The sequence below is a fragment of the Antechinus flavipes genome, chromosome 3 (assembly GCF_016432865.1).
Source record: "Antechinus flavipes isolate AdamAnt ecotype Samford, QLD, Australia chromosome 3, AdamAnt_v2, whole genome shotgun sequence".
NCBI classification, from domain to species: domain Eukaryota; kingdom Metazoa; phylum Chordata; class Mammalia; order Dasyuromorphia; family Dasyuridae; genus Antechinus; species Antechinus flavipes.
Genome location: NC_067400.1, coordinates 385,683,487 through 385,701,889, shown reverse-complemented (window position 1 = coordinate 385,701,889; position 18,403 = coordinate 385,683,487). Strand labels below are relative to the sequence as shown.

Here is an 18,403-nt window from a genome sequence, read left to right as displayed (position 1 = left end):
TGAAATGAATTGAAAATTTGACAAATATTTTGGATTGAGTGAGCACTATATCTAAATGTGACTGGGGTAGAGATTTAGCCAGTTTGTATCATTTCATATTTGTTTTCAGGCTGGTTTTTTCCCACAGACGTCCCAATAGAAAAAGAACCAAGAAAGATTTATATTATTTAAAGCCCAAAAAGAAAAGATTATTGAGGAGGAGAGGATAATAGTGTCAAATGCTGCAGAAAGGTCAATAAGATTGAAGAAAGCAAAGAGATCATTAGTTTTGGTGATAAAAAGCTTATTGGTATCTTTAGAGATGGAGTCTCAGTTGATTGAAGTTGGAAGCCAGGTTGCACAGTGTTAAGAAGAGAGTACAAGGAGAAAAAGTGAAGATGCTGAGTGTCGACATTTTCAAGCAATTTGGCTGAGAAAGGGAGGAGATAGATTCAGTTAGTAAATATGGCAGAATCTAGTAAGAGTTTTTACTTTTATGTCAAAAATCAGGAAGTATTCAGTACATAGGGAGAGATCAAAAATTAGAAAGGAAAGAAGAAACAGACAGAGAAGCAGAGACAGACAGACAGACACACACACACACACACACAGATGCACACAGAGGTGGAAAGAGAAAGAGAAGAACAAGAGTAATAGTAGTAGTAGTGGGGACAATGCAATGGAGGTTATAATAGAGGAGGTGATAGAAGGTAGCACCAGAGACTGGCCTTGGTGAAATGAAGTATATTTTGTATATTTTGTACTTTTGATGTTTTCTTGAACACTTTTTTGTTTTGGTTAATTATATAATATGTCTTTGGGAGCATCATTTAGTACTTTCCTGTTTTTGTTTATCTTGAAAAATTAATTCTTTAGCTTCCAAAATTATAGTGCCTTCAGCATTTATATTTATGTACTTGGTCTGGTCTTACTGCCTTTTCCATTGTCATTTTTTAAAATGCCATTTTTACTTCTTCATATCATCAACAACTAAGGTGTTAAGTCCAATATGATGGCTCTATTGTTATCAATGATGAAAAAGATACATGTCTCATTTTTCATGTACTTATTTATCCTCCTTCCTATCTTACTTACAAATGTCCTTTTATGTGTAACTAGATCATCATCTACCTTAGTTGGGCCTCATGGCAAGATTTCTGCTGACTCATTTCCCCCTCCTCTACTCTTTGATGTGTTGTGAAAAGATGCTTATTATGATCTTTTATCCTATTCTACAATAGCATTAAAATTTTTAAAGTTAATTTTTATTTAAATTTTTTAAAAAATTAATTTTTCTGGTTATACATTTATATTAATTTTTTAATACACATTTCTTTATGAATCATCTTGAGATAGAAAAATCAGAACAAAAGGGGAAAAACCCACAGGAGAGAAAAAAACAGAAAAAAAAGTGAACATAGTATATGTTGATTTACATTCAATCTCCATAGTTCTCTTTCTGGATGCAGATGGCATTTTCTATCCGAAGTTTATTGGGATTGCTTTGGATCACTGAACCATTGAGAAGAACCAAGTCTTTCTTGCTATTACTGTGTACTATGTATTTCTGGTTCTGCTTGTTTCTCAGAATCAGTTCATGAAATCTTTCCAGGCCTTTTTAAAATCAGCTTATTTTTTCATATAACAATAATATTCCATTACCTTGATATACTACTACTTATTCAGTCATTCCCCAATTGATGGGTATCTATTCATTTTCCAATTCTTTGTTACCATCAAAAAGAACTACTGTAAACATTTTTGCACCTGTGGATCCTTTTTCTTCCTCTATGATTTCCTTGGGATATAGACTCAGTAGGTACTGCTGAGTCAAAGTGTATGCAGTTTTATAGCTTTTTGGGCGTAGTTCCAAATAGCTCTCTAGAATGGTTGGATTTCCCAACTTCACCAACAATGCACTAGTGTTCCAGTTTTTCCACATCCCTCCAACATTTATCATTATCTTTTCCTGTCATCTTAGCCAATCTGAGAAGTGTGTAGTGGTATCTCAGAGTTGTTTTAATTTTTATTTCTGTAATAAGTAGTGATTTAGAGCATTTTTATATGACTATAAATGGTTTTATTTTCATCATTCTGTTTCATATTCTTTGACCATATCAAATCCACAGATTTTTAAAAATTAGCTTTTTATTTTCAAAATATATGTAAAAGTAGTTCTCAACATTTACCCTTGCAAAACTTGTCCAAATTTTTCTCCCTCCCTTTCTCCCACTCTCTTCCCTAGACAGCAAGTAATCCAATATATGTTAAACATGTGCAATTCTTCTATACATATTTCCACATTTATCATGCTGCACAAGAAAAATAAGATCAAAAAGGAAAAAAATTAGAAAGAAAAAAAACCAAGCAAACAACAATAAAAAAGTGAAAATACTGTGTTGTGATCCACATTCAGTCCCCAGAGTCCTCTTTCTAAATGTAGATGGCTCCCTACATCACAAGTCTGAAATTGACCAGAATCATCTCATTGCTGAAAAGAGCCATTTTCATCAGAATTGATCATCACATAATCTTCTTGTTGCTGTGTACAATGTTCTCTTGGTTCTATTATTTCACTTAGCATCAGTTCATGTAGGTCTCTCCAGGCTTTTCTGAAATCATCCTGCTGATCATTTCTTATAGAGAAATAATATTCCATTACTATGAACATTCCCCAAATGATGGGCATCCACTGTTTTCAGTTCCTTGTCACCACAAAAAGGGCTGCTATGAATATTTTTTGCATATGTGGGTCCCTTTCCTTTTTTATGTAGAAACGCTGCTTGGTCAATGGTTATGCACAGTTAATAACTCTTTGGGCATAGTTTCAAAAACAGTAACATTTTGCAAATAAATTTATATTTAAAATTAATGTCGACTTTAGCTATCATGCCTCTTTTTTGAATAACAAGAGCTAATGTTTTTTAGCTTGGATGATATGTTTCTCCCCCCTCCATATTGTATTGTTTTAACTCAGTTACTTTTGCATGAAATGGGGATGGTCCATATAATTTTTTCCCTTTATTCTGAGTTTTTTGTGTATCATTGTTTGAATAGGGTAGTTAGTGTCATGTTTTCATATTTATTCTTTCTTCTTGACATTCATCGATTTAGAGCTGGAAATGACCTGAAAAGGTGCCTAATCCAATTCCTTCATTTAACGAATGATGAAAATGAGGTCCATATAAGGTTAATTGACTTGCCCAAAGTTATATAAGAATTGTCAGAGCCCAGATTCAAATATATATACTCTTGACTTCAAGTCCAGTGTTAAAGGATCAGTTACATTGACTCAAAGAAAACTAGGAAAGTAACAGTCTTTAGACTGTCTTTGAATATTAATTGAACTATAGTTACTCAAAATGTCCTGTCCAGTGACCAAGTTGGAATATTATGGAATGCCTTGAAGCATACTATATTGGCATTCTCATTATGAATAAAGTCAAAGTATACAGGATACTTTAAAAATTGTCAGATAGTGCAATTTTAAGCTAATAAAGCCTAATTAAATACTTTAATTGAACTTAAATAGAAGGATGATTCACAGCATGGCATTACAAAGTCAAAAGTTCTGACTGCTATGGCAATCATTGAGTTTGGGTATGAAGTTTTCATTAAGGGAACCCTTTTCAGTCAATTCCCCATTCTGTTTTTCCTATTTCTGAACAGGTATTATTATAGTAACATATGAGTTGTTTAGTATTTTTTATCTAATAGACTGGTATTCAAAAATGGGAGAAATGAAAATCTTATAATTTGATCATCAATCATAACAGAAATTGTCAAAGTCTTTTTGTTCTTTGGTTGCCACTATAATTTTCAGTTATTTCAGCTTTCAGAGTAGACTAATTACACATTTACACACAAATACACACACAGACACACAACCACATCTTTAAATTTTTCTTTCAAGTTTAGCTATGCTCTACATGATAAATGCCAGAAATGTCTATGACCTATTATTTCATTAGTGTGGAAACTCCCTTTTCTGATGCTTATCGAAATGTCTAAATCTTAATGTCTCAGAGAATTACTTGAAGATTAAGAGTTCAAGGTATTTTCTTGTGGTCATATAGTAAATCTTAGAATTGGGATTTGAACCCAGCTCTTCCTAATTCAAAGTCTAGCACTGTATCCATTGCTCTCTTTAGTAAGAAAGTGATCAAATGGAAGTTAGAGCATTTGTCATCAAATGAGCAATTTGTTGAATATCAGGCTACATAACATGCTTAAGTAAACAATCAAGCACTGTTTTAAAATGAGGAAATCATTTATATTTGGCCACATTTTAAAAATTATCATTTGAAAACCACACATTTATAAAAATAATTAGAAAATTTGAAAAATAACTTATAAATGGTATTTACTTATTAAATTTCTTCTCTTATGCCTAATTGTGGCAACGACTAGTCTAGCAAAATGAGAACAGCTTATCACTAGAGCTGTTATAAGTACACATCTTCTGAGATTGAATCATCATGCTTTCTTAGATTATTATATAAATTCACTCTTTCATTTTGAGGTATTTTGTGATGAATTTAGCTACCTAGAAAGAAAATGAACATTCTGATTCATTTTTCCCATTAAATTTATTTTGCTAGGTCTGGGGCCTTCACATTTTATTCTGTATCTTTTTTTTTCTTCCTAGAGAAAAAGGAATTTGGAAATTTCTGGTGGCAGAATGCCATAAGTTGGCATTTCCAAGAGAGGTAAACTGAAGTATATCTTTTTATGAAAATTCAATCAAGTATTTTTTGAATATTTATGATGTGCAATATAAGTAGTACAGTAGTTTTATTTAAGAAGCTTACAATTGCTACTTCCAACCCCAATGTTTTGAATGTGGTAGGGGCTTAATTATTTTTTTTTTGTGGTAAAGGAAATAAAAACTTGAGGCTCAAAATATGAAATAACTTGCTTATGGTCAGTCAAGAGATCAGTCACATATTTATTTATTTAACACTTATTATGTACTAGGCGTGTGTTAAGTGCTGGTTATATATCTAAGAGGTATCTGAGGTGGGATTTGAACCCAGATGTTTTTGACATCAAATTCACTTAGTGTCCTAAAAAGAATAGTATGTAAAATAAATGTTATTAACACCTAATAGGAGTTTTAATGACAGGTTCTTGGTTGACCCAGTTAGAATTATTTCAAATGTCAACAGATCAATGAATGCAGCATGTTTTGACATTCATTACACTCTAACCACTTTTATCGAGGCTTGTTTTTCTATTTCTTTTCTTTTTCCTGAAGGTTGTATTATAGCACAGTAGTAAGATTCCATTTCCCATAGATTAGTTGTTTCACTATTAATGAAATGGAAACTGAAATGAGCTAGAAAGGACATGGTTAGATTTTCTTGAGCATAAATATTATGAAGGTTTTGAAATAAGTGAATGTATTCAAGCCTTGTTTGTTGCTCTTTTTAATTTCTTAAGAACAATTTATTACACACTACATCTGCACATAATGAACTTGGAAAAATATTAAGCATATTTTCATTTCTTTTCAAGAGAACATAAATTGTCAAAGCTTTCCCCCCTTCAATGTGTAAAATGACAAATGATGTAAAAATGAATCTTGGCCAAGAGCTAAACAATATGCTTCATGCCAGTAAGAGATAACTATTTGACATTTTGGTAAATCTCAAATCTGAAAGCTTTCAATCAGAAGGTAAGGAATTTTAACTGGAGTGGAAGCTAGCCAGAAATCTCAACTGTATAGGAACATGCTATTTCTTAACTGGTAGGAAAACAACATCAACTGTCCCTCTCCACAAAAACATGCATTAAATGTGATTTTGTTACTTGACAGTCGCTGTTTCAGTAAACAGTATATAATTAAAGATGAAATAAAAATATTTGTAACTTTCCTAGCTTCTGTTGATTGCTTCCTGATTACTTTTTGGATTGCATTTATAATGCATCTTTCAGACACCTGAACACAAATTAGGAAGGCTTCTCTGATATTTTTTTTTCTAAAAAGCTTATGGAAAACTTTATAATACCTCTGAGATATTGCATCCATTCCTGTCTATTCCTTTATAATCCTACTCTCATCATCTTTGTTCTGATCTGTAGTTCAGAAGGGGAGGGGATAATTTGAATTGTGGCAGAAAGGACTCACAGGAATGTCAGTTAGTAAAACTTTATAATTACTTATAAGGAGAGGAGAACAGATCAACAGGGGAGATTCTCAGTATAATCTCTATTGCCGTTAGCCCAAGGGCAATATACTGAGGTGCAGCTTTGGACATACTATTGTGCAATGATGTGCACACATTTCAGTAAAGCCCCAAATTGTGTCAAGGCTCAAATTTATATAGCATTTTAGAGAAAGATGTAATATGAAACTATTAGGAGATGACCCATCATGAGGAAATAGAGTAAACCTGGACTATTGAGATATGAGGATTTTATGAATAAAGAACAAGAACAGATCCAGGAAACTTAATGCTGTTTTGTTGTTCAGTAGTTCAGTTATGTGTGGCTCTTAATGATTCCATGGACTAACGTCCATGAGATTTTCTTGGCAAAGATATTGCTGTGGTTTGCTATTTCCTTCTGCAGTAGATCCAGTGGATCCTTTTGTCAGGTAATCAAAAGTTAAGTGATTTGCTAATGGTTATGCAGCTAGGAAGTATGTGAGGCTGGTTGTGAACTCAGGTCTTTCTTACTCCAGACCCAATGCTCTATCCATTGAATCTCCAACTGCTTCATAATTTAATACTAACTTGCCATAAAAGCAAGAAACTGGAGAGGGAGGAGGTAAGGCCCAAACTTTGGATTTATTGGCTTTAGCATAATATGCATCCTAAGGACCAAACCAGTTTTTACTGGCTCTCCTCTGGAGTACAGTAGTAGCCTTCTATCACATTGCTCCTGATTTGATGAGGGTCTAGAATCATGGGAAAGACCACAGAAGTCATCTAGTCTAATCTTCCTCCCCCCCCTTTTTTTCCTAATTCCAATTTTACAAATGAAGGTTAGGATACATTAACCAGGAAAGTCACAAAATTATTATTAGAGGTATACTTTGAACTCCTATCCTTTTTTAAAAAAGCAAATAGTATTTTATTTTTTTCTAATTGTATGTAAAAGATAGTTTTCAACATTTTTTTAAACAAGATTTGAGTTCCAAACTTTTCTCCTTTATCTTCCCTCCCTCTTCCCCAAGATGGCAAGCAATCTGATTTAGGTTATACATGTGCAATCATGTTGAACATATTTCCACATTAGTCATGTTGTGAAAGAAGAAAACAGAACAAAAGGGACAAGTCACTACCCCCCCTCCCTCAGGTGATAATACCATGCTTCAATCTGCATTCAGACTCCATGGTTCTTTCTCTAGATGTGGAAAGTATTTTCCATCATGAGGTTTTTGGAACTGTCTTGGAACATTGTATTGCTGAGAAGAGTTAAGTCAATTAAAGTTGATCATTGCACACTGTTGTTACTATGTACAATGTTCTCTTGGTTGCACTTACTTCACTTAGCATCAGTTCATACAAGTCTTTCTAGGTTTTTATTTTGAAAATCACTATTTCCTCATTTTGTATAACACAATATCATTTCATTACATTTATATACCACAATTTGTTTAGCCATTCTCTAACTTATGGGGAAAGAATTTCTGATTCTTTTCCACTAAAAAAGAGCTGCTATAAATATTTTGTACATGTAGGTCCTTTTTCCCTTTTCATGATCTCTTTGGGATACAAACTTAGTAATGGTATTGCTAGATCAAAAGGTAGGCAGAGCTTGATAGTGCTGTGGACATATGAACTCTTATTTTTTGACTCTAGAACCAGTGATCTTTATACTACATCTTATCTCCTTCTAATACATTCTGTACATCACTGTCACATCAATCTTTTAAATGAACAGGTTTGAGCATTTTACTTTACTGATAAAAAAAATCTTTGATGGTCCCTTATTTCCTGCCCATTAAATAAAGATCATATTTTCTAACTTATCATTCAAAGCTCTCTACAACTTGACTTAGTTCTTCCTTTCTTATCTTATTTCACCATTCACTAGTTTATATACTCTGTGTTCCAGTAAACTGGAATACTCATCATGTTCTCACTATTTTCTGTATTTTTATTTTTAAAAAAGTCTTTATTTTTTCTAATTACATGGAGAAAGAATTTAAAATATTTTTTAAAAGTAAAATTTGAATTTCAAATTCTTTCCCATATTTCCATATTATTCTCTATTTTTCCACTCTATGTTTAACTAAGTCATGATTAGATTTAAAATGTCCATCCTTTGTGATTCTTCCTGCCACAACCTCTAGAAATTCCCTTTTTCCTCAGTGGAAGAGATTCTTTCCATCTTTGTTCTCTCATGATATTTTGTTCTTAGATACCTTGCCTGTGATATGTGTTAACCTACCTACCATACTCTATTCTATTTCATTAATGTTTTTGCATCATCATTGTTTGGATATATGTTTTATTTCCTTTGTTGGGTTGTAGGTTTCTTCAAAACAGTTCTGTATCTTAGTTATCTTTGTCTTTCCTACCATATCTAGAAGAACATGTGCCATTGTTTAATAAATTCTTATGGAATTGAAGAATCTGTAGTGGCTCATATCAGCTAGCCCTGTCACTGAGGATGTTGAGGCTGGTGGATCATCATTTCTGAACTTTGTTGTTCAATCATCTGGTTGAGTCTGACTTTGTGACCCAATGAATTGTAGCACACCAGGCCCTTCTTTACTATTTCCTATGCTTGTCCAAGTTTGTATTTATTGCTTTCATGACACTATTTATCCATTTCATACTCTTATCTTAATCTCTTCTTTTGGTCTGCAATCTTTTCCAATATGATGTATTTTTTTTTTTCCTAATGAGTCCTGTTGTTTCATTATGTGGCCAAAATATTTAAATTTCAGCTTCAGTATTTGACCTTCAAGTGAATATTATGAGTTAATTTCTTTAAGTATTGACTGCTTTGATCTTGTTGTCTAAGGAACTTTCAGAAGTCTTCTCTAATATCACACTTTGAAAGCGTCAATTATGCAGTGCTCAGCTTTCCTTACAGTCTTTTCTAACATTAAGATTCCAAGTACTTTTAAATAGTCAATGTGCAGAAGATTATTCAAATTACTATACATACTTTAATAATGATATATGCAATGACACCAAACACTTTTTATCAATTTGATAAGGATAAATTTCAGTTCAATTCAAGAAACATTTATGAGACCCAATTTGCATCTATTAGATCCTATGCATGCTTAGGCTGAACTTGCTTGAACTTGCTTGTACCATCTATTCCTTTTCCTGTTCTCCCATTCTCTTTCTATATTCCGTGATAAAGATGAATGGAGACTTAAAACTGTATAATTCAGCTAAACTATATACAGAACTTTTATCACTATCCCAAAAATACTTGAATTGCTCCAAATAGAGCAGTAGGAATCAGCAATACAAACACTTCCCATTTTGTCTTTCAGTACCATTCCTACTTTCACTCTCCAGTTCTCACTAAATCAAGGTTCATCCTAAAAGACCACCCAAACCCCTATGGATTCACTCTTAGATTCTTCTACAAGTTATAGAAAAACACAAGTGAAGACATCCATAAATCCAAATACCATAGCGTTACAATATTATCTAATCTCTTCCTCTCTGTCTCTCCCTCTTCTTCCTTCTCTTCCTCCCTCCCTTCTCCTCTCCTCCTCCTCTCCTACATAACCACTGATAATCATCTATCACACATTCTACTGCTTTCTACTTTCTCATTAATTCTAGATATACTCAAATATTCATAAGCTATAGAGTTCTTATTGAGCTTATTCCACCAATAATTTATTGAATTACCAGTATCAGGAGAAAGTCCTAATTTCCTTTTTTATAGCCAGGGTGATTAATAACTACAAACAGCTGTAAGCCCTCTTCTACTTGGATGTACATCATTCCATATTCAGACTTTATCAACTTGGTGCTGGGTCTACAAAAAGGAAAAAAAAATGAAACAATTCATACCCTTAAAGAGCTTATAGCATTTCCTGTGATATTTATTACATATATACAAGTTAATATAGTATAGTGTGACAAGGGTAAAGAAGAGATCAGTATCAAATGTTCTATGAAAATTTGAGGAAAAAGAGAAGAAAAAGGACATTTAAATAGTGAATTTCAATTATAATTTTTTAAATTAAAAGAATTTACAAAGGACTTTTTATTTAAGAGAAATAGGAAATTGTAAAAATCACCTATATTTACATCGATTATTGAATTACTATGGAAACTAGGCTTTTTTCTTTTTTCTAGATTCATCAAGGAATTATAGAAATGAATCAAAAAGGCAAGAGTTCATGCACTCCTGATGTGTAAATTTTGTTTTATAGAAAATTGCATTTTTTCAGTCCAGACTTTGATTTTAAAGATTGCATATTTTAAGAAAGTTCCATATTGCTTACTATTTGGAAAATTGTGGAAAAAGTCCTTTGTGAATATGTATAGTCCATGACTTTCTTGAGAATGAGTTCACTGTGACTACTAAAAGTACATGTCTTTTCATGTTCAGGATTTCATATTTAAAGTTGTGGCAAAATCAGGGATAGAACCTATTTATCAATCTATTACAAATGACCAATCAACCAAATTATTAAACTGACTAAGGATTTAAAAAATATAAAATTAACTTCTATCTACAAAAAATGAAGAACTAAATTGTGACTTTATTATTTTGTTTTATAAGTTAATTCTTAAAATATCATACATATTCAAAATCAAGATGGAAGTTTTTTCTGTGTGGTCAAAAAAATCAGTGTCACATATTGCCATTGTCAAATATTAAAACATATGCTCTTTCTTTATAGAAAAATCCCCAGTCCCTCACTCACAGTTTACTCTAATATTACATACAATTCTATTATTTTAGTGATATTTTTCTAGCCCTTTTCATGATAGACCCTGAAAGTGGATGGGAAAGAATAGTATAGGCAGAGAAGTTAATAATCAAAAACTTGGTAGGGAGAGAGAGGAACAGAAAAACTATAACATATAAACTTCAAAACTTAAGTACAAGTTTCTCATCTTGTCTTCTCCTAGACTACTGCTGGTTGGGTTGGCCTGCTTCAAGTCTCTCCTTACTTCAATCCACCTTCTGGTCAGTCTCCAAAGTAATCTTCCTAAAACCCAGATTCAATCATGTCACTCCTCTTTTATACCATATTTTCCTCCTGACTATTTCATCACTAAGACACTCCATTTCTTGGCTCTGGGCATTTTCTCAGAATGTCTCCCAAGCTTAGAATATTCTCCCTCAGTTATCTATACCTACTGGCTTCCCTGGTTTCCTTTAAGTCCTAACTAAGATCCTACCTTTATAGGAAAGCTTTCCTCTCTCTTAATTCTCCTGCCTCCCCTTTCTGCTAATTATTTCTTATTTATCCTGTACTTAGCTCATTTGTACATATTTCTTTGCTTGTTCTCTCCTCCATTAGATTGTGAGTTTGTTGAGGGTAGAGACTGCCTTGCTTCTTTTGCATGCACTGGGCTTAGTCCAGTGTCTAGCACAGAAGAGACTGCTTAATAAATGTTTATTGACTGACACAACTCATTGTCACAGCTCATTAATAAATGAGTGCTCCTGAGAGTATCGTGCATCATAGCAGCCTGGAATCCAAATCCTTGTCCCTGTGTGTCCTTAGGCAAATAATTTAACCCCTTTTGATTTCAAATTTTATTATTGTTACTTTTTAACATTTAAGACTTTTTGTCCATTCATTAAAATTATGACATTAATTTATTATTCTAATAAATGTTTATTGATTGCCTATTAGGTGCAAGGCATTGTGCTTTGCCCATAAATTACAATACACTGCACAGTTAATACATTTCCTTTGATGTATTCACAGACTTCAAGGGAATTGAATATGATAGTCCCATTGTTTATGTCCTTGTTTCCTAGGCAAAAGACATTTTTCATAGGGGAGTAAGACCCCCATTTACTTGAACCAAACAGATTTGATTTATCAAATGCTTCATGTAAAATGTAAGAGTTTTGGTTCATGAAAACATTGTTGTGGCCCTGATCAAAATTCAAATGTGCATTACCCCAATAACCTTTGGAAGGAAATAGTGATTGCCTACCTATGAAACTTACTTTTTGTAGATTCTTTGAATTTTTCTTGGGTTTGAGCAAAACCATGTATAAGGAATACTAATTAATCAAGTGAGGGACTGATATAATTGATTTTGAATGAAATCCTACTATTTGACTATATGCTGAAAGTGAAAGATGTATAATTTTATGAGGAGTACTGAGCAAAAATAGGAAGATGTTTTAAGCACCATTGTATCAGTGGTTTTTTCAATGATTTAAAAAAATTTCCCTAGGCATATGTAATCTCCTTTGCTAATTTAAAGGACCAATAATCATTATTGATGAAGTTACCATTCTTTTGTATCCTTGATATTTTTATGTAATTTACAAAGCACTAACTAATGCTTTCTTACGTGAAAAGTAAAGACAATATAATTGCTTTAATAGGTCAATACCCTATTTTATTTTCATCTCCAGTGATATTTATTGGTATAGAACTTCAATTACATAAAAAATCAATCTCCTGTATTAAGGAACTCTAAATATTGAGAAATGTCACTTAACTAGGATTAGTTGTACATTTGGAGAATCTTTTGGCAATGAAGCCATGCTACCATCAGTGTGGCTTTTGAGGAAGGTTTCTAATCATAATCTCCAGTGACTGTATTTCTTCCAAAGTTAAGTCTCAGAGATTCAAAAATGAAGTAAATTCTGTAATTTAAATAGGTACACATTGCCGACTTCTTTAGTATTTAGTATTTAGTGAGTACTTTTGACTTTGAACATCCTAACCTCTAGATTTGATAGTTTGGATTAATCTCCCAGAAAGCTAATTATTCTTATAAAGAAGTTTATAAATGTCAAGAGTTATATAAAATATGAGATGATAATAAATGTGGGATAGATTTTGCAAAACAATTAAAATGTCTGGTTGTGCTTGCCTTTAGGTGCAATTTATAACTGGAGAAATATTCCAAATGCAGATTGCTTTTGGAGTAAAAATTGCTGCCTGTTACCAATGTTTGGAATATTCTTCTCCATCTTTACCTTCTGGCTTCTCTGGTCACCTTCAGACTCCAAATAAAATCTTCTATAAGATTTATACTACTTTCTTGCCAGATTATCTTCAATTTGCCCTGTATATATTTTGTTTATATATAATTGTTTACATAATGTCACTCTAATTAGATTGTGACCTTGTTGAGAGTAGGTACTACTTCTCCCTCCCTCTTTCTTTGTATCCCTATTCCTTATCATAATATCTGGCATCTAGTAGGCACTTAATAAGCACTTATTGACTGACAGCTTGATAATAGGTAAGGAACATCCAGAAATAATGGCACTCCATTTTAATGGTACTAATAGTTTTAAATAAGACAAATTTCTGCTTGGATTATTCCCTTCCTTTCCTCCCCACCCCCAAAGTGACATTTAATTTTCTGATTGTTTAGTAATTCAGGTCAGTGCTAATGACAGATATGTTGCATGCTGAGTTTACTGATCCAGAGAGAGCATCTCCAAAGTTTAAAATGTGATGAAAAGCTAGAAGACACAATTAGGTTCTCTCATGAAATTTATGATTGTAACAAAATAAAATCACTTGAGAAGTTAGTTGGAATAATCATTGCTCAAACATTTGACAGTATTAGTTTCCTTCTTGCTGAATGCTAAAGAGGCAGGGATGGTTAAAGGTGAGTGGAAAGATTTATTACAAGTAGTGGTGGTTGAACAGGAAAAGGAGATTTAGACATTTCCTTTGAAATTATCATCCATTTTGAGCTCTTTCCAAGCAGCTACTTTGCCCTGAGTCTTTACAAGCTGTTCTGAATGAAATTTACTAGATAGTGCACTCAGGTAACTTAGAGTTGTGGAAAGAAACCTGAACTTGGTTTTAAGTTCTGGATTGGGTACACATGGGAAGCCCCTTAAGCTCTCCAAACTGAGTCATCTCTAGAAATTAGGTATAATAATTAGTTCTAATGACAAATGTGCTACATACTGAGTTTTTTTGATAGGCAGTGTAAACTATCTCACAGTGGAGAAAATGTTGTATAGACAATAAATTGAAATATCAGAATTTAAGGAGGATGTTTTCATTTTAACCTATAAATTACACACACACATCTCTAATTATGCATGTAGTAAGGGATTAATAAATGCTTTCTGAATATGAGCTATTGCTATTTTTCAGTTAATAGTACTATTGAGAAGAAATCTGGTATAGTTTTGGAATCATTAGTTTTAAAATCAAGACTTGCATTCAGTTTCTTCCTTTGGCATGAAGTTATTGTGAGATCCTAGGCAAGTCACTTGCTTAGTCACTTAATGCTCCAGCCAACTTTCTGAGACTAGCAGTTGCAGAGAAGGTGCTTATCTATTTTGATGAAGTTTTTTTATTGGAGAGTTAGCTCAAATATTCAAACAGATCTGTGATCTATTGATTTTGGAATTCCCACCAGCAATGCAACTTATAACCCATCCATACCTGCTTATCTTTTGGAACTCTCCATATTCTCCCTAAAATTCATCTTAAGGGGTTCACTTGACATGTTGGAGACATAATTTGATTGCTTCTGATATCAAATGTATTATTGGAGCAATCTAACTGTCTATTTGCTTTTCTTTAATCTTGCTATAGGATCAGTCCATCTTTTTTACCTATCATACAATTCCTTCCTGACATCCTTCACCCTTGTTCTTTTTAGGAGTATCTTGTTGGTTATTTGGCGTTTTGTCTAATACATCACATTTCATCGATTGAAGATACATGGGTTTAGAAATGTGATGTCATCTGCAAGATGCTGTGATGAGAGGCTCGATAGATGAATATTTCTTGATGAATGCTTTCTCCATTAGGCAATGATATTTGGACTATTCAAATTAAAGGCATCTAAAATGTCTGTAGTAACTATTATATTTGCTTGGTACTTAATCTCATTAGTGTATAGAGCTCCTGACACTACCAATATAGATCTTCACCTTCTCTGAACTTTATAGGAGTTAAGCAGCAGTATGATTTAATGAGCAGACATAGTCATAGAGTCATGAAGATGGGGTCAAAGTCTTGTATATACCATATCTTGACTGTGTGACCCTAAGCAAGTCTCCTCACTCAGGGCCCTAAGAAGTTCTACATATTTACTATGTTGTTATTGTTGACTCATTTCGGTTTTGTCTGACTCTTCATGACCCCACTGGAGTTTTCTTGGCAAAGATACTAAGATAGTTTACCATTTCTTTCTCCAGCTCATTTTACAAATGATGTACATCTTAGGCAAAAAGAGTTAAGTGACCTGCTAGAAGTCACACAGCTAGTATCTAAATCCAGATTTGAATTCAGGAAGAAGAGTCCTTCTGACTGTAGACCCAGCACTCTATCTACTGTACCATCAATTGTATCAGCCATAAATTAGTTTTTTTTTCAAGATCACATATGATTGGTAGCATGATAGTAGCATAGTAGTAAAAATGTGTTGTGGTATGATAGAAAAAATGTTGGACAAAGATATCAGGTTAACCCCACCTGGGACCCTTACTCTGTGACCCTAGTGTGGACATGTCATTTATTACTCCAAACCTCTTATGTGACTCATTTACAGAATAAGAATAATAGCACATACATAATTCACAAACTATATTAAGAAAATATAATGTAAAGTATACGTTGTTTTGGAAATAAGTCATAAATCAAACAAGTAAGCATTTATTAGGCATCTATTATATGTCAGGAATTGTTCTAAGCATGGAGGATGCAAAAATGAAAGCAAAATTCCCTGTCTTCAAGGAATTATTAGCTTAATATTTAAGGATTTTGGAACCTATGATACATTGTCTTGCCTTTAGATGACTAAAGGCATGTGTTAAAATGTGTTATCATTGAATTTGTTCTGTTTATCTACTCCAGTTTATTATGATGTAATTTCAGATCACTAGCAAGAAGCATAAAGAATATCTCAGATATAATTGAAATAGCATTTATTGCATTATAAATGGAATAGATATCTTTTTTTTACCCTTTTACCCTTTGGCAAAATACATATCAGCTAGCAATTTATTTTGCTCTAATTATTTTGGTCTATTTTGGATGTTTTTTTCTTTGTGTTTTAAGGAGCTGTGTGCCATTAGGTATTATGAAATTGCTATCTGTTTTCACAGGATACTATGTTCCATTAAATGGGTTTATTTCTATTAATTTCTTTAAAAAATTTTTTCCAAGTGTTCAAGTAAGAGAAATTGTTAGAATAATTACTTATTCTAGAAACTTTCTCATATTGAAGTTTCTGAGTTTCATGATCATTCTGATCCAGTCATCCTTTAACTTTATGAGATAACATAGTGATACTTTGCTTAATCATTTGAAAATTGTGGAAAAATTTGGAGAGTATCTCTGAATCACTGAACATTTTATAACACTATATTTGTTTATTTGTCATTTTTTGATATTTTATTTTTCCTCAGTTACCTATAAAATAATTTTTAATGTTAGTTTTTAAAACTTTGAGCTCCAAATTCTTTCCTTTCTTCTCCCTCCATTGAGAAGATACATGTTGAAGTTAGGTAAAACATTTCCATAAAGTCATGTTGTATCACTATATTTAAAAAACAAAAAAAATTATTTGTATATGAATAATAATGTTGACCAAGACTCTAGGTAGCACAGTAGAATCTGGACCTGAAGTCAGGAATACTTGTTTTAAAATGGGACTTCATTGTCTTACTAGTTATATGATGCTGGGTGAGTCGCTTTCTGTTTGCTTCAGTTTCTTCTACTGCAAAATGGTAATGATATTATCATCTTTCTCCTAGGGTTATTTTAATGATCATGTAAAGTAATTTTACTAAAGTCCTTAGTATCATCCTTGGCACATAGTAGGTGCTTAATAATATTTTTTCTCTTTTCTCCTCCTTTCCTTCTAACTGTATTCTGAGCATAGATGTCATATATATTTCCATACAGCTACATATCTCATTTCTAATCCTTACACCAGGGCCAATATTCTATATGATTTCTAGTAACTCTTTTATAAATTCAGCACACCTCCTGTGGAGGCAACTAATGCCATTTTATTAGAACTGTTTTGATAATGGTTCACTAAAGGTGGTAGTGGTGATTGGAAGAAGAAAGAGAAGTTGGTCATCTTGGCCTAGACTATAGAAGTTTCATAGAAGAGTTGAAATATTAGCTGCATCTTGATGGGGAGAAGCATTTTAGATGACATGTGTGAAGGGCCATCCTTGATAAAGGAGAGGACACCCAATGGAAAACAGACTTAAAGTGGAAAGTTAGTTGTATAGTAATGGAGGTTTCCTCTTTCCCTGGTCTCTGGTGGTATTTCTCTTCTCCCCTACCCCTTCATTCATTCATTTATTTATTTTTAAATTTTTATTTTTTTTCACATTCAGTATTTATTTGCATATTTCCCACTATATCTATTTTTAATAATAATAGCTTTTTATTTTTCAAAATACATACAAAGTTAGTTTTCAGCATTCACCCTTCTAAAACTTTTGTGTTCCAAATTTTTCTCCCTCCCTCCTTCCTCCCCTAGACAGCAAGTAATACAATATAGATTAAACATGTGCAATTCTTCTAAACATATTTCCACATATATCATGCTATTCAAGAAAAATCAGATCAAAAGGGAAAAATGGGAGAGAAAAACAAACAATAACAGCAACAGAAAAGATGAAAATACTGTGTTGTGATCTACATTCAGTTCTGGTGGTATTTTACATTGGTATATACTGGCAATAGAGGCTTCAAGGGATGAATATAACAAATATTTCTTAATTCTTCCCTCATTCCTCAGCCTTTTCTCTGTCTCTGTCTCTGTCTCTCTCTGACTCTCTGTGTCTATACTGTTTATATCTCCTTTTTTCTCTTTCTCATTGAAATATAGAATTTCTTTGTCTATTAAGTACCACTTTTATTTTATTGGAATATTTAAGATGTATGTTATAATGAGACTTCCTATGTAAATGAATAGCACCTGAAAGCCATAAAAATATTAGCAATTCCTATCTATGGAAAGAAGTTGAAATTCTGCTTGTACGAGCCCAGTCTTCTGGGCTTATAATCCAGGTTATTTGAGACCTTGATACTAATTGCAATGTTATTTGAGCCACTTTACATTAAGTCACTTTAATTAATAGAAGATCTTGAAACCCCCTGGAAAGGAGCTTTCTAAGTTTATACTCTTTATGATGATTTGCACTTTGGTGTTCAATCAATGTTAGTTTCAAGGTAATAAGCAGCACATGTTTCATAATTGAAGAACCTCAGGCTTAGCAAAATTAAGTGACTTGCTCAAGGTCAGGTGGTTCAGGATGAAAAAAAAATCAGATTTCTTGGTGTTCA

General features: G+C 32.7%; 2 protein-coding genes across 15 annotated transcripts in view; one reads left to right on the top strand and one right to left on the bottom strand.

Moving 5' to 3' along the window:
• Positions 1–18,403, top strand: part of PLCL1 (phospholipase C like 1 (inactive)) — a 423,749-nt gene that overhangs the window by 67,651 nt on the left and 337,695 nt on the right. The window lies entirely within an intron of this gene.
• Positions 1–18,403, bottom strand: part of BOLL (boule homolog, RNA binding protein) — a 200,492-nt gene that overhangs the window by 178,784 nt on the left and 3,305 nt on the right. For all 14 annotated transcript variants that reach the window (XR_007951984.1, XR_007951987.1, XR_007951985.1 and 11 more), the window contains exon 2: positions 9,813–9,942. The gene's annotated coding sequence lies outside the window, so the exon portion shown is untranslated. The remainder of the gene's footprint in view (positions 1–9,812; positions 9,943–18,403) is intronic.